This window comes from Podarcis melisellensis (assembly GCF_964234715.1).
Source record: "Podarcis melisellensis genome assembly, chromosome: 13".
Lineage (NCBI taxonomy): Eukaryota > Metazoa > Chordata > Lepidosauria > Squamata > Lacertidae > Podarcis > Podarcis melisellensis.
The window spans coordinates 32,475,992-32,491,207 of NC_138545.1; the positions used below are offsets into that span (position 1 = coordinate 32,475,992).

The 15,216-nt window shown below is 45.5% G+C and overlaps 1 protein-coding gene across 9 annotated transcripts in view; it reads left to right on the forward strand.

The window, feature by feature from the left end:
- The window catches only part of SRCIN1 (SRC kinase signaling inhibitor 1), a 318,961-nt gene that overhangs the window by 176,596 nt on the left and 127,149 nt on the right, over positions 1-15,216 (forward strand). The gene's annotated exons all lie outside the window — the stretch shown is intronic.

Below are 15,216 nucleotides of genomic sequence, written 5' to 3' on the forward strand. Positions count from 1 at the left end.
TTGAACCCAGAACCCAATTCCAGAAAGCCCCACCTGGAAATCTTAAGTGGTTGAAGCCCAGTTCTCTATGATGAAAACATGGGTTGACCATATCAGTTGAGCTCATTTCAGGCAGCTTTGTGTTTCTGCAGGGGCAGAGAAGGGCCGCATTCCCCCTGGGGTAATCAGTTGAAGGCCACATATTGATGGTGGGCATGGCTGGTGCCAAAAGTGAATGGGGCTAGAGTCAAATGTGGGCAGGGAAATCCCTGTAGTAGTAGTAGTAGTAGTAGTAGTAGTAGTAATGATTAATAATAATAATAATAATAATAATAATAATAATAATAATTTCATTATTTATACCCTGCCCACTCTGGGCAGCTTACAACACATCCCTTGCCCCCCCCATCCCCTTTCTCTCTTTCTGCTGCCCCCCCCCCCATTTCCCCTTTGGCTCCCCATAAAATCATGCCAGGGGATATACATGAAACCCTAGGACTACCTTCTCCCCCCTGGGGTCTTTACAGCTGCTATAGAATTAACAGTTTCTCTTTATTTTGAAATGGTTTGCTAGATCATAAGGATTCTTTTCCTTCCCCCACTTGTTTTAGTTTTGGTAGCCTGGTTCCATCGTAGCAGTTGGTTCAGGTGCCTGGGAGCGAGAGAAAGAGAGACAAAGACACACACACAATTTCTCCCTGAGCATTGGTGGTGGCGAAAGAGGCAGTGTTAAAACAGCAGATGGAGCTGCAGGTCAAGAAGAACGGCTTCTGTGGTTCCAGAAGGAAAGCAAGGATGGATGCCCAGAGATTAGTCAGTCCTATGGGGCTTTGGCAGGGCACCCGGGGGATGCTCAAGCCTAGATCAGTGAAAGTTGCAGACTAGGTTAGGAATGTTAACCCTTAACTGTGCCATGTATGTGTCAGGCTAACAAGGTTCCAGATCTGTGGTCTGCTCGTAAAAGCAGCCCATTTTATTTTCTGACCTGTGCAAACCTTCTCTTAGAATCAGAGATCTGCCTAAGTTTTTTCTCCTCATGCCTTGGAGGTTAGAAACTTGTATCTAAATTAAAAGATGGGTTGGCCGAATCCATGCTGCTAGCAGACAGAAGCAATTTGCTTCCTCTCAAATGCATGGGGAACGTAATCGTTCTGGCAAGGGGGTGAAATGCCTTTCAAGCTCTCCCTCTGCCCCAGTTTTGCATTGGAGGCTGACAGTATGTGCTACATTATCCCCCAGTGTGACAGGATATGTGCTTAACTGGACAGAGGAAAGCAAGGCTCTGAGTTTATTTTCAGCGAAAGGTCATAAGAACTTGCAGAAGAACTTGCTCTTGACTCCAGAGTTCAGCCGTGCTGGAAAAGGTGAAGCAGTATCAAAGATGAGAGTGCCCTTGAGCGTGTGCTATGCTGGAAAGGGGTTTCCGCCTCCGGTTCTTGTTGCCCTTTTGTGCCCTTATGAGCAAGGTATTCTGGGCTAGGGATTGGGGCTGGGAGTTGGGGAGAGAAATCTGTTTCATTCGACGTTTAAACACAAACCTTCCTAATTTACACATTTTGAAACAACACACAAACTGAGGCACAATTTCTCCAAATCTTGCAATGCAGCTCTTCAGCCACGTGACGCATACAGAAATGCATTTGCTAGCATAAACCATGCATTAATATGTATGTGCTGGTGAAAGTAGCATACAAAAACGGGGAAATTGCTTTGCAAAAATCTGTACGTTGGGGGAATGCATATGAAAATGCTACTAAATCTTCACGAGGGTTTTATTTTATTTTATTTTAAAGACACACAAACTGATGTGGAAATGAGGAGAACTGAACTTGAAACTGGAAAAACAAAGAAAAACCAAAATTCACACATTTGCCAATCGCTGCTTTGGGCCTTTTACTAGGATCGGCGTGGCCTAGTGAGACAAGTTTCTTGGAATTGTGTTTGTTCAAACCTCAGAGCCTTCTTTATGCACAGAAGAGAATACTGTACAAGTGTGCAACACCAACCTGTGTAATCGGCACTCTACTTTGAGTCCTGGCTGTTAGCTTTTCCTTGGGCACTAGAGCAGTATTTCTGCTTCAGGCTCCTCCTTCTCAGCTCTAGTCTGGGCTGGAGTGTAGCAGTGCCCCTTTTCCGATATAACAGGAGAACGTATCCTCTCAGCTTGCATTCAAGCTCAGCCGCCTATGGGCTTGGCCTAGGGTGGCCTTAACACAAGCCTTTGCTTTTCTGCACCATTCAAAGCAATCCTGCTTCAGTGCACTCAGCTGGGTTATGCAAAAGCCAGCTGCAAAGGAGAAATGTCCGGAAACCTCTTAGTGCACCTGCAATTGCTTGGGGTCCCTCATTTGCATCATTGCGTGTCTACAGGCACTTATAGGTGGCAAAGCCATATGCACAACACTCTCTAGATCAGGGATCTTTGTATCCCATGCTACTTTTCTTCCTACATTAGGAATAGGGAACTTTCTTTAGTTCTGTGGGCAAGGGGAAAAAGTGGCAGGAGCCATGGGTGTGACCCTTACCTATATCGTAGCAGAGGTTCTTTCACCCACATTCGCCTCTGCATTCTGGCAAGCAAATTCAAGGACACCATTCAAGGACGCACTCCATCCAGACTAAAGTGTTAGGCAGGCCACGGAGCAGGGCTGATGAGGAATTATTATTATTATTATTATTATTATTATTATTATTATTATTATTAATTTATTTATACCCCGCCCATCTGGCTGAGCCTCCCCAGCCACTCTGGGCAGCTTCCAATCAAGTGTTAAAAACAATATAGCATTAAATATTAAAAACTTCCCTAAACAGGGCTTCCTTCAGATGTCTGTTAAAGATAAGATGGCTGCTTATTTCCTTCACATCTGAAGGGAGGGCGTCCCATAGGGTGGGCGCCAATACCGAGAAGGCCCTCTGTCTGGTTCCCTGTAATCTCACTTCTTGCAATGAAGGAACCGCCAGAACGCCCTCGGCGCTGGATCTCAGGGTCCAGGCTGAACGTTTGGGTAGAGAATGCGGCTGCTTAGGATGGGGCTTAGGAGGGGCAAGGCCTGGGAGGTTCCTAAGGGCCAGGTATAAAGGCTCAGAGGACCGCATTTGAACCTGTGGCTTGAGGCTCCCCACCCACATATCTCAAGGTGGGGGCTAGGACCGGCAGCCTTGAATAATAGTGGCATGGGGGTGCGTGCTTTCCCCCCATAACCCTAGAACTAATGGACATCCAATGAAGCTGATTGTTGGAAGAGTAAAGAAGTACAGTACATCTTCACGCAGCACAGAGATAAACAACAAAACTTGCTAGTACAAGGTGTAATGTTGGCCAGCAATTTGAATGCCTTTACAAGAGAGATAGATTTTTGGGGGACCAGGCTATGAATGACTTCTAGATATGATGACTGTTTTGCTGGGGAACACTAGTGGGGAAAGAGCTTGTTGCGCTCATGTCCTGCTTGTGGGCTTCCCATGGGCATCTGGTTCGCCACTATGAGAACACTGTTCTGGACTAGATGGGCATGTGGCCTAATCCAGCAGGGCTCTTATGCTCTTACAGGAGATAGACCTATTGCCAGAATTCATTGCCAGGGCTAGTAGCATGGGTCAAGGTTGTTGGGTACCAGTCAAGTCCCACACCCAGAATGGGCAGCCTGCTGAGAACCCTGGAATCCATTGGCCTTCTCTTCCTCCTCCTGAAGGAGTGTCTCCACCCCCATCATTCAACCCAGACACTGAGGTCCAGCTCCGAGGGCCTTCTGGCAGTTCCCTCCCTGCGAGAAGCGAAGTTACAGGGAACCAGGCAGAGGGCCTTGTCGGAAGTGGCGCCTGCCATGAAGTTTAGAAGATATCTGAAGGCAGCCCTGTTTAGGGAAGGTTAATGACTGATGTTTTAATGTATTTTTAATCTTTTGTTGGAAGGCGCCCAGAGTGGCTTTTGTTGGAAGGTGCCCCAGATGGGTGGGGTATAAATAAATTATTATTATTATTATTATTATTATTATTATTATTATTATTATTATCATCATCATCATCATCCTTGCTGCATGTGCACCTATCACTTCTAAGCAAAGGCCCTTCCAAATGACCTGTTTATTGCCCATCCTTCCTGGTTTGTTTGTGCAGAAGTTAGATGACACCATGTCAGATGACACCATGTCAAGCAGTTGTTACCTGACACTTCCCAGTGCATCTTGCTATTCTTTCCTTATTGCAGAAAGGTGTGTGTGTGTGTGTCTGTGCACATGCGTTGTCAACAAGTCAAGTAGGAATATGAGAGTCCTCTTGCCCAACGTTGGTCCTCATCATAGTAGACTCATTGAAATTAATGGACATGATCCATTAATTTTAATGGGTCTACTCTGAGAATAACTTAGTTGGATACAGCCTGAGGTGGGGTGTGAGAGGGAGAAACAGAGACAGTGGAAAACCTGTCCTTGCCTTATTGTACTTGCATTTCCTGTTGAAGGGGGGGGAGTGGGGGAACACACCTGTCTGAATTAATGCAAATGAATGATCCCAATTTAGCACATCCCATTTGCAAACATGTCAACAGTATGTATGAGATGCATATTATGCCAGGCAAAAATCAAGCTGGTGGTTATAACTTGTAAAGCCCTAAATGCTGCAGTAACACAGTTGTTTCACCAGTGTGGCGGCTCCTGGTTTTATTGTGCTTGGAGTTCTTTTTTGGGGGGAGGGTGGTGGAGGGAGTTGCTTTTCAGTTTGTTTGCTTTGCCTTGCTGCTTTGTTTCCTGCTCTGACTTGAGCCTTTGGGATAGGTTAGGCCAGACATTTAAATATGATACTACCTGAATTTGTGTACCTCAAAGGGTTCTCAGCTTTCTTACAGAAGATGCAGAAACTCATTAGCTGATTGAAACTTTACCAGTCATTTTATTGATCATTCCTCCTGATTTGTTTGGAGGGTCTTTAGATGACGCTGGCTTCATTGTGGTTTGTTTTCAGGGGGGTTAGACAATGTTGCATCAAAGCAAGTGTTGCCTTGCATTTTAAGGTGCATTTCCCCATCACTTTTCTTCCTGCAAAAAGTCTGGTCTTTTAGGAAAGCAAGTTTGTTGTGCAAAACCTCCCACTCAAATGTAATTGTGCAACCTGGATTTGCCGGTGTGTGATTGAATTGCACCCGAAAACGATTGTCTGGCAGTGCCTTTAATCTCCATGCCATGAAAAGCTTCTGCCGCTCTGTTTCTGCATGCCAGTCCTGCTGCTAATGGCACAGAGGGAGAGGAAGCTCAAAGCCTGACAGCTCCAACCGTACCTCTCTTAACAGACTCTGGCCATTGTTTTTGCTTCCTCTTGATGTCTGGAACTTCTGTGTGATGTGCTCTCTCTTCCTTCAAATCCTTCTTCAATATCCATCTTTGTCCGCAAAACCTTTTCAGACATGGTGCCAGCGCAGAAGCATAAGAAGTTGCCTTATACTGAGTTAGTATTGTCTACACTGACTGGAAGTGGCCCCCTGGAGTTTCATGCATGGTTCTCCCCCAGCCCTACGTGGAGATATTGCGGATGGAACCTGGGAACATCTGCATGCAAAGCATGTACTCTACCACTGAGCCATGACCCTTCCCTCAAAATGCACCTAGAATGGGAGGGGAAGCCAAATCTTGTGCATCGACAGGTCCAGCTGCCACTGAGCCGAATGCACCACCATCGCAGCTGATGTGGCTCAGGTGGGTGGTGCCAGCGCACAGCAGAGCTCCAGGCCAGCATTGCATGTGTGAACACTCTGGTGTCCTCATGTTAATAATGTTAGCCCTACCCCAGGACGCATATTAGGATGTGGGACTTGCATTGCTAATGTGGCAGTGTCAGCTAGTACACATATTTTTGCCTGGCTCAGGAGCTCTGCTTGGTGGTCCAGTCTGCCCTCCTCACTAGTAAATAGTGTAAGATGGGTGCCTGTTGAGGGGCCTCACAATAGCAGAAGGCACAGGACCGCTTAGCCAGGGCCTCTCTCAAACTATTAGCTATGTCTGAACCCCTTAGTGTTCAGTCCTTTCAAGATCTAAGCCTAAGTATGTCCAACTGAACTGGAGCATGCATATCCCTGCCCCTCCTTTTCCTCCTCTACTTCTGATGTGTCTGCCCTGTCAAATTTCAGATTGCAACCTTCGCAGAGAAGATGTTTGTGTCCTTCTGCAAAGCACCATGTAAATTGATGAGATTTATATATAAAGAACTGAAAAATGTGTAGGTCCTGTAGTATCTGAATAGTTTATGGTTAAAGATGGGGAAGAAACCAGGATGTGAAACCATGGCTTGAAGTGGTTTGAATTACCAGTAGCCATTGATAAGCATGAATGGCCCAGTTCAGATGGTCATATCTCATCTTAATAACTGAGATATACACAGCTCCTTCTCAGCACACTGCAACAAACCTGAAAGCCTCCAGTTAACCATAGCTTCTCATGTTTTCTGAAACAGGTAACACCGGTTATCGGGTTCAGATCAAACCAATCTGAAGTTGGTTTAAGATCCTGACTTGTTCCAAACCCAGTAACCACAGTTTCCCAGGTGATATGTAACAGGACATGTAAGGTTGATTGAAGACTTCTGGGCATAGTTGTTGCAAGGAGCGAAGGGGCTGTGTGTGTAGGCGCAAACTTGTTCATATCTGATTGTCCAAATGTCAAAGGTCAGTGTCTGCACCAAGAATACCATGATTAAGGCAACTCTCTGTCTCTGTTTGCAAGATGATATACAGGTCTTGCTGTTGTCTCCCTGTGCACTTGCTCTGGGTGTACAGCTTAGTTTGCCAACTGGTTTCATAGAAAGTACAGGGTTGCAACTAGAGTTAAGAAAGTGAACCATGATTAATGCCAACCACATTTTAATGTTATGCCTGCATTATATTGCAGAGGAATGTTTTGTATTTGATTGTCAGATGAGAGAATATACAAGCAGTTTTTATTCTTTTCTCCTACACAGATATGCTTTTCGTCTTGTTGTTTAGGTGTAAGGAATATATAATGTCAGAAGCAGAGTGGCATGCTCTTAAGAGAGGAGATAGGAATAATGGGGGGGGGGGACCAGTATACCCTCTCCACTTCATCTGCCATCTCTACAGGATATAGCTTTTGAGCACTTACTGGTAGATTTGAGGCCTAATTCCCAAGGCTTGCATGAAAGAAATCCTGTATGAACACTAACAAGGCTTCTCTCGAAGGCATAAAGGTGACTCAGATCTATAAAAATGACTTGAGTGGAAAGAGAGAGCACATTTCGCAGAGAGCCCCTGCAGGCCTCTTTCTTCTCCATTTATAAGGTTGACATGCAATCATCTTCAGATACGGAGTCCTTCACACAGCCTCTTCATATTCAGCAGCCTTCCTTTTTATATCTTGCGTGGACTGTAAGGTAAGATGCCCTTTTTACCCCCTCTAATTCGTTCTGTTTTCTTTCCACCCTGAAAATTTCCCAGACCCTCTGCAAAGGAGGGGGGATCATTATTCTCTGAGAGAGAAGCTGAGTGCCGTCTTGGTGAAGACAATGTCTGGAATATTTGTAGGATTGATAGTAATGATACACACCACCCCTTTCTCCACAGCAGTGTGAGATTCCAGGGGTTCTAGGAGCTTCCCCATGGTTTGTGTTTCCTGTTGGAAATGAGGAACAGCAGAGAGTGTAGTGTCTTCATGATATATGGTTTATTTACACATATATACAGCCTGAACCTAGAGGGAGGAGGTGCTGAATATTCACATCCCAAGAGGGTCCTGTTCCTTACATTGCTGTAGCCTCAGATTTTAAGATTATCTGACCCTCTCTGCAGCATAAAACAGACTGCCCGCCTCATGCTCTGGCCCCCTCCAGCTTGCAGAAGTGACACTCTCTCCCCACCCCACCCCCGCTCACTTACCTCATTGCTCACTGATTTTCTGCCCCTCCCTCCTGAAACTCTGGCCTTTTGTCTCTGCTAACTATCTCTCACCTCAGTGAGGGGCTTTCCCCATTTTCTGTCCAGCCTGGAGTCTCTGTTAATGGCATTGTTAATAGGTTAATGACTGGCCATCATCAGCCTTGGTTACCTCTGCTGAGCTGGCCTGGCTCATTAGCATAAACTAAATCCAGGGATTTCTGTGTTTGGCACAGTTTAATCAAACTTTGATTAATTCTAATTTTTACAATTCCAGGATTTTGAGTTGATTTGCACCCACAGATTCTGGCCTTAAAACTTATAACAGTATTTATTTATCTACTTTAAGAGCCTTGTTGTAGATGTGGTGAAATTCATTTGAATACATACACACTAATAGAGCGTGATATTTGGAATAGATCTGAGGTTCCATGAAATGTGGATTTCTGTTTTTAAAGCAGCAACCAAAAATTGTAATATTTTCCTATATACATAAAAATGTAAAGCTGTTGTCATGCTGCAGTTCATATGGCCACCAGTAGGTGACTACGGGGGGCAGGCAGCTTAGGTGAACTGTTTAGTGGATTGGGAAGAGGCGCTAAACTATGGTTCTTCTGTTTTGACTGCTCTGAAGACCCTAAAGAGGCTGGGAAAGTGACTTCCATTTGGTGAGAGTGACAGTGCTTTGAGCATCTGAGATGGCTGCTGCTAAGAGGCAGCATGGGACAAGCAAGGGAGCCCCTGTGGGAATGAAGAGAAGATGCACTAAGATTGCATTGGCAAGAAGTAATGAGGGAAAGGAGAAGCAAGACCCGTCCTCTGTGGCCCATTTGGGGCAGGATATGTACCTTGCCCAGACCATTATCTCACAGGTGGGCATACTGGGAAAAGAATGCCAATGGGTTACTGTTTCCCTGCTCTCCTTGCAGATTCTGACTTAACCTGGGAGATGGCAGTGATCCCTGTGACACATGCTGAACAAAGTGCTTCTGAGCATTTGCAGAGTATTCCCCCCACCAAAAAAAGTCAGACTTGGATAACAGGACTGCCTGTCTTGCAACCCAGTCCTAATCGTGTTTGCTTAAAGAGGGGAATGGGGTTGTAGTGAGCTATAAAAGGAAGCTGGGGGGTGAACTGGGAAGGGATAGGAGAGGGAGTGGGTGAGGTGTAAAGAGAGGAGGAGTTGGACAGGTAGGGGGGAGGGGGGTTGGCAAAGGGGCTGTTGGGTAGGTAAGGTTGGTGAGCAGAGTGCACAGGGTCATTGTGTGTGTGTGTGTGTGTGTCATGGGCAGAGGGCCTTCTTGGTAGTGGTACATGCCCTGTGGAACGCCCTCCCACCAGATGTCAAGGAAATAAACAACTATCTGACTTTTAGAAGACATCTGAAGGCAGCCCTGTTTAGGGAAGTTTTTAATGTTTGATCTTTTACCGTTTTTTAAATATTCTATTGGGAGCCGCCCAGAGTGGCTGGGGAAACCCAACCAGATGGGTGGGGTATAACAAACAAACAAACAAACAAACAGTGGTACCTCAGGTAATAAACACCTCAGGTTACAAACACTTCAGGTTAAAGACTCCGCTAACCCGGAAGTAGTACCTCGGCTTAAGAACTTTGTCCCAGGATGAGAACAGAAATTGCGTCGCCGCGGCAGCGGGAGGCCCCATTAGCTAAAGTGGTACCTCAGGTTAAGAACAGTTTCACGTTAAGAACAGACCTCCGGTACAAATTAAGTTCGTAACCAGAGGTACCACTGTAATTAAAACAACAACAACAGACTGCATGTTTCTTGCCCTTAGTGTTGAAAGCAGAATCTGTTTGAGAGCATTCAGGTAGATTCTTGGCAAGATACCAGACCCCGCCTCTGTGGGTCTTCTATAGTTGACCTGGATTTTGTTTCAGCTGGGCCTGGATTTTGTTTAAAGTCCTGTCTCTGCCACTGACCCATTGTCCTGTCTTGGGCATGCCAGAATTTCAGCTAAATGCCAAAGTGCTGGGTAAGGACCAGGCCAGCCCAGAGGCCCCACGGAGCGACTGCCGAATCAGCTTTGCTCTCATTCTTGCTCTGCAGGCTCCGTTAATTTTTAATGACTGCTTCCTCCTCAACAGACGGTGGCCAGGGTTGCGCTAGGCCACATTCACGAGAGACGGCGCTCTGGATGAGTCACCGGCACTTGTGCGGCATTTTAACAAACCGTTTGGACCTGGTCCAGCAGGAAGCTCTCCAGAGCAAGTCCTGTTGAAACCAAGCAGGGCTCCTGCATAGCTCCTCTTCATTTCAGTGGGGCTTGTGCAGTAGAACTTCCCACTGGACTGGCCCCCCTTCCCTGCTCACTTTGCTGCTGCCTCTAGAAGACAAAAGCAGCCCGCATTTTCTCTTACTGGGTTTGTTTTCATTTATTTCCAGTGAATTGTTTTAGATGTTCCTGGTATTGGTACAGGGAAACTGTTGGTGTGGGTGGGTGAAAAATAACAGCAACCGGCGAAGAAGAATATAATGACAGCACCTACAGACTGACATTTTTTTTTATTTTGATCGGCTGGGAATATTGTCTGAAAGTTGAAGAGCTCTTTCAAAACAAATAATTGAGTGTGCAAATTTTGTACAGATAGATGAGAAACCAGCACCTGTGAAGGTGTTGTGAAAGGAGGATTATTTTGTTTAAATCCTGCATCATCCCTGGCTTTACGTAGGATGTTATTATCCTTTTTTTTTTGCTTTATTTTCTTTATTGAGATGTGATTATTGAGATTCTTTAAAACTGCACAGTTGTGCAAATGGTACAAGCCTGCAAATGGAGCTTGTTTATGCAGATGTGTAGCAGATTTGCCTCATTTACTTTGGAAGCAGAAGTAGGGTTTTGTAGTGTAACTGTCAAAATCTAGATTTATTTATTTTCCCCACCCTTCCATCCTTGTCCAGAGAACCATGGAAGGAGCAGGAGACCATACACCAAGAGTAAGGAACCTCCAGCCTTCTAGATGTCGTGGGACTCCAATTCCCATCACCCCCAGCCAATATGGCCAGTGGTCAGATATGATGGGAATTGTAGTTTGGGCTGGCCAAATATTATCAATTTCAGGTTCTCTATTCTTTTTGCCACCCATCCATTTTCAGAATCCAAATCCTTCTTTAAAAAAAGTATGAAATGCTGATAATGCTTAATATTTTTAAGCAAATCTACTGCGTTTCCTCTGGGATTCCACATGGCATGGCATGATCGTTGCCGTGTAGATGTCTAGACCTCCTGGCTACATATCTGTTACATGCACAGGGAATTTATTATCTGAACTGAACAGGCAGGGGAGCTGGAGGCAAGAAACTCAGGGACTCATCTTAGAGCCAAAAAAAGAGAAGAAAAAGAAATGCCTTTCAAATTCTCAAATCCAGTTCATGAATTGGTTTCCCTTTGATTAGCACTTGAAACCTGAGCTCTCTCCCTTTGAAGGCACTAGCCGGCTTCAAGTGACTGTGATTAATTAATTCCTGGTTAGCAGTTCATCAGATTTCACAAAACTTGCAGTGTGCAATTCTGAATTTGTATCACATCACCCACTGTGGCAGTCAGGGTCTTTCGATTCCTGTTTTACAAATCAGCTTTTCCATGGATTTGTGGTTTCTGATTTGTACACCTCAACTGTCCCAAGAAGGACGTCTTTGATTCGGAAGTAAAAGCTCCTCTTTTTACATACATCTTACATTATTTCTTAAGCACAGGTAGGAAAGAGCATTTGTTAGCAATCTGGACTCCTTCGCAGGTTGCTTCAGTGGCTCAGAAGCCCTTACTCCAGGGGCAGGCAACCTAAGACATTGGGCCGGATGCGGCCCAATCGCCTTCTCAATCCGGCCTGCGGATGGTCCAGGAATCTCTGTGTTTTTACATGAGGAGAATGTGTCCTTTTACAGTGGTACCTCAGGTTACATACGCTTCAGGTTACAGACTCTGCTAACCCAGAAATAGTGCTTCAGGTTAAGAACTTTGCTTCAGGATGAGAACAGAAATCAGACTCCGGCGGCACGGCAGCAGCAGGAGGCCCCATTAGCTAAAGTGGTGCTTCAGGTTAAGAACAGTTTCAGGTTAAGAACGGACCTCCAGAACGAATTAAGTACTTAACCCGAGGTACCACTGTATTTAAAATGTATCTCTGGATTGTTTGTGGGGCCTGCCTGGTGTTATGGGTCAAACATGTATTAGAAAAAACACATGGGCAAATAGCGGCTAGGTGGAGAGGAAGGAGTGTTGAGGAGAGAGGGACTCAGAAAAGGAGAGAATAGTGCATGGGGGCCGGATCCGGCCCAATCGCCTTCTTAATCTGGCCAGCGGATGGTCTGGAAATCAGTGTGTTTTTACATGAGGAGAATGTGTACTTTTATTTAAAATGCATCTCTGGGTTATTTGTGGGGCATAGGAATTCGTTCACCCCCCCCCCATATATAGTCCAGCCCCCCACAAGGTCTGAGGGACAGTGGACCGGCCCACGGTTGAAAAAGGTTGCTGACCCTTGCCTTACTCTGTATCTCCTTCTGTACTTCCATCATGATAGTGAAAAGCTCAGGATGACATGAATTCAGTTCAACAACTCACATTCCCTTCCAGCCTTGCGCTCCCAGCCAGGCAATGGCTGAGCAGGAAGAGAACCCATATTGGCTCTACTGCCGGGTCTGAGGCTCCCAAATATTAACTGAGAAGAATCAGGCTTTTGCAGTGATGTTGTTGGGTGGAGCAATTTATAAAATATGGATGTTGTGGTATGTAAGAGTCATTTTTAATGTAGCTGATATTCCAGAAAAACTGTCTGGCAGATGCATGTGATCTCGGCTGGCCTGAATTGACATGAAGCAGTCACTGTGTGTAGTGGACATGGGCTTGGTTTGCATGTAACACAAAGCCAAACTGGCTTAGCACAAAGGAGCTAATGGGCAGGTTCCCAAAGTGGAGATTGTAACCATCTCCTCCAGACAAACCATGAGACCAAACCAAGAACAAAACATAAACCCAGGATCAGATATAACACAAAGCCAAACTATGGCTTAGCTCTGGGCAGCAGGACCAGGGCAGGAGCACAACAGCTGTGGTCTTCACTCCAGGAACATGCACTTTTGCTTGTTTGCCCTTATCTGTGTTTGGCTGAGTGTTGAAGAAGAAGAAGAGTTTGGATTTGATATCCCGCTTTATCACTACCCGAAGGAGTCTCAAAGCGGCTAGCATTCTCCTTTCCCTTCCTCCCCCACAACAAACACTCTGTGAGGTGAGTGGGGCTGAGAGACTTCAGAGAAGTGTGTCTAGCCCAAGGTCACTCAGCAGCTGCATGTGGAGGAGCGGAGACGTGAACCCGGTTCACCAGATTACGAGTCTACTGCTCTTAACCACTACACCACACTACACCACACTGGCTGAGCCACAGAGCCCCCTGTCCCTCTCTCTGGGTCGTTTAAGACAAATGGAAGGAAGGGGTGCCTTTTTGAGTTCTTATTTCAGGTGCAGAAATGCTTTCGCCATGAGTGGGGAGCCTGTGGTCCTCAAGATATTGTTGGACGCCATCTGTAACCAACATGACCAATATGAAGGTATGGCAGGAGGTCCCATCTGACCTCCAGCAATGCTACCTTAGCAATTTGTGTACCCAGTCTGCCAATCACCATCTTCACCATGGCATATGGGGCTGTTTGCAGAGGCTAGCTTTACAGATACTCAGAAGCCGCCCATGGTACACTAGGCCTGTTCATTTTTGCTCGTACGTCACAACCTCTGGCTAAATTAAAATTTGCAGAGCTTTTCAGCTCTTGGAGCTGCACTCTTGAAAAACCTCCAGAAGCACGACTGCTGCTGCTGCAATAGATATGTGTCCATTTTTAGTAGGAGTAACGCAGTAATATATTGCATAGTCCCCCTGAAGAATTAGATGCTCCACATTCCTCATGACTAAAGGGGTTCCTTCTTTTGTTTACCTCCTTGTCTAATCTCTACCTTGTTCTCCATCTTGAGTGTCCTGACCAAGGATTCTATCCAATGCTAGTCTTACTGAGTTTAATTTAGGTTCATTAATTTTGACGGTCTACTCTTGAGTAGAACTTAGTTGAGTACAACTCCATGTGGTGACACCTTGCTGCAACAGGTGGGAAGGTCCTTGTAGGGCAGAGTTTGGTTTGCAGGAGCAGAGGTGACCACTGAGGGAAAAGGCCGTGAAATCCAAGCAGAGCAGTTGCCACTTCTCTTCCTCTGCCTCAGAAACATGTCCCAAGATTACCCTGATTTAGTCATCTGGGACACAATCCAAGTTAGAGTAGGAGGCGCTTGATCATGGGTGAGGAGAGGGACCTAGTCTTTCCTGCCTTCAGAAACAACAGGTACAGCTATTTTTAAGAATCAGAACATTAAAGTGTAACGCAAATCTTTGTGACAAGAGTGTGTCAGCTGACCAAGCTGTCAGTTCCTTTAAAGTAAATTTCCAAATGGCAAACCTCTACAAAAGGTTCCCTTTTTCCAACATCTTTGAGCTGCTTTACAAAACAGGTATATATCAATCAATCAGTTTATTACAATCATAGACCAGGAGACCTCACATAAGACAGACACACACACCAACAAACTCCACAAACTAGAGAAACGCCAGAAGCCCAGCCACCCTCCACAACAACCCATGAAACAAACAGTACATAACATATCAGACAGGATCCTCACCACAACTGAAACCAAAGTACTCTCCAAAGGTTTCAACTTTGCAGTCGCCCCGAGACGCATCCCCACGGAAAACATCATATGCGGAGTCGAAGCTAGCCTAACCAAAATCAACCCAGATGAAGCCAATAAAATCAGACTTGAAGTCACCAACATCCTCTGCTCCAGCAAACCACCCAGAAGCAATTTACACAAAGAAGAACAGAAAGCACTCACCAACCTGAGGAAAGACAACAACATAATCATTCTCCCAGCAGACAAAGGTAATGCCACTGTTGTGATGAACACATCGGACTACCAAGCAAAACTATCAAATCTACTCCAAGATCCTACCTACCAACCTATAAAAACAGATCCCACCACCTATCTGGAAAAAACCACCAAATCCAAAATAAAAGCCTCTCCTATCAGTGAAGAAATCCAGCTAAGAATCATCCCCAGAGAAAAATCATCCAGATGCCCCAAACTCTACGGCCTCCCCAAGATACACAAAGAAGGAACACCACTCAGACCAATAGTCAGCTCCATAGGCTCACCTCTACAAAATCTCGCTAAATTTCTCGCCAAGCAACTTCAGCCCTATGCAGAATCCATCTCTTCACACGTTCCAAACTCCTTCCAGTTCATAGAAACAATAAAGAAGCAAAACCTACATCCTAATGACCTACTTGTGAGCTTCGATG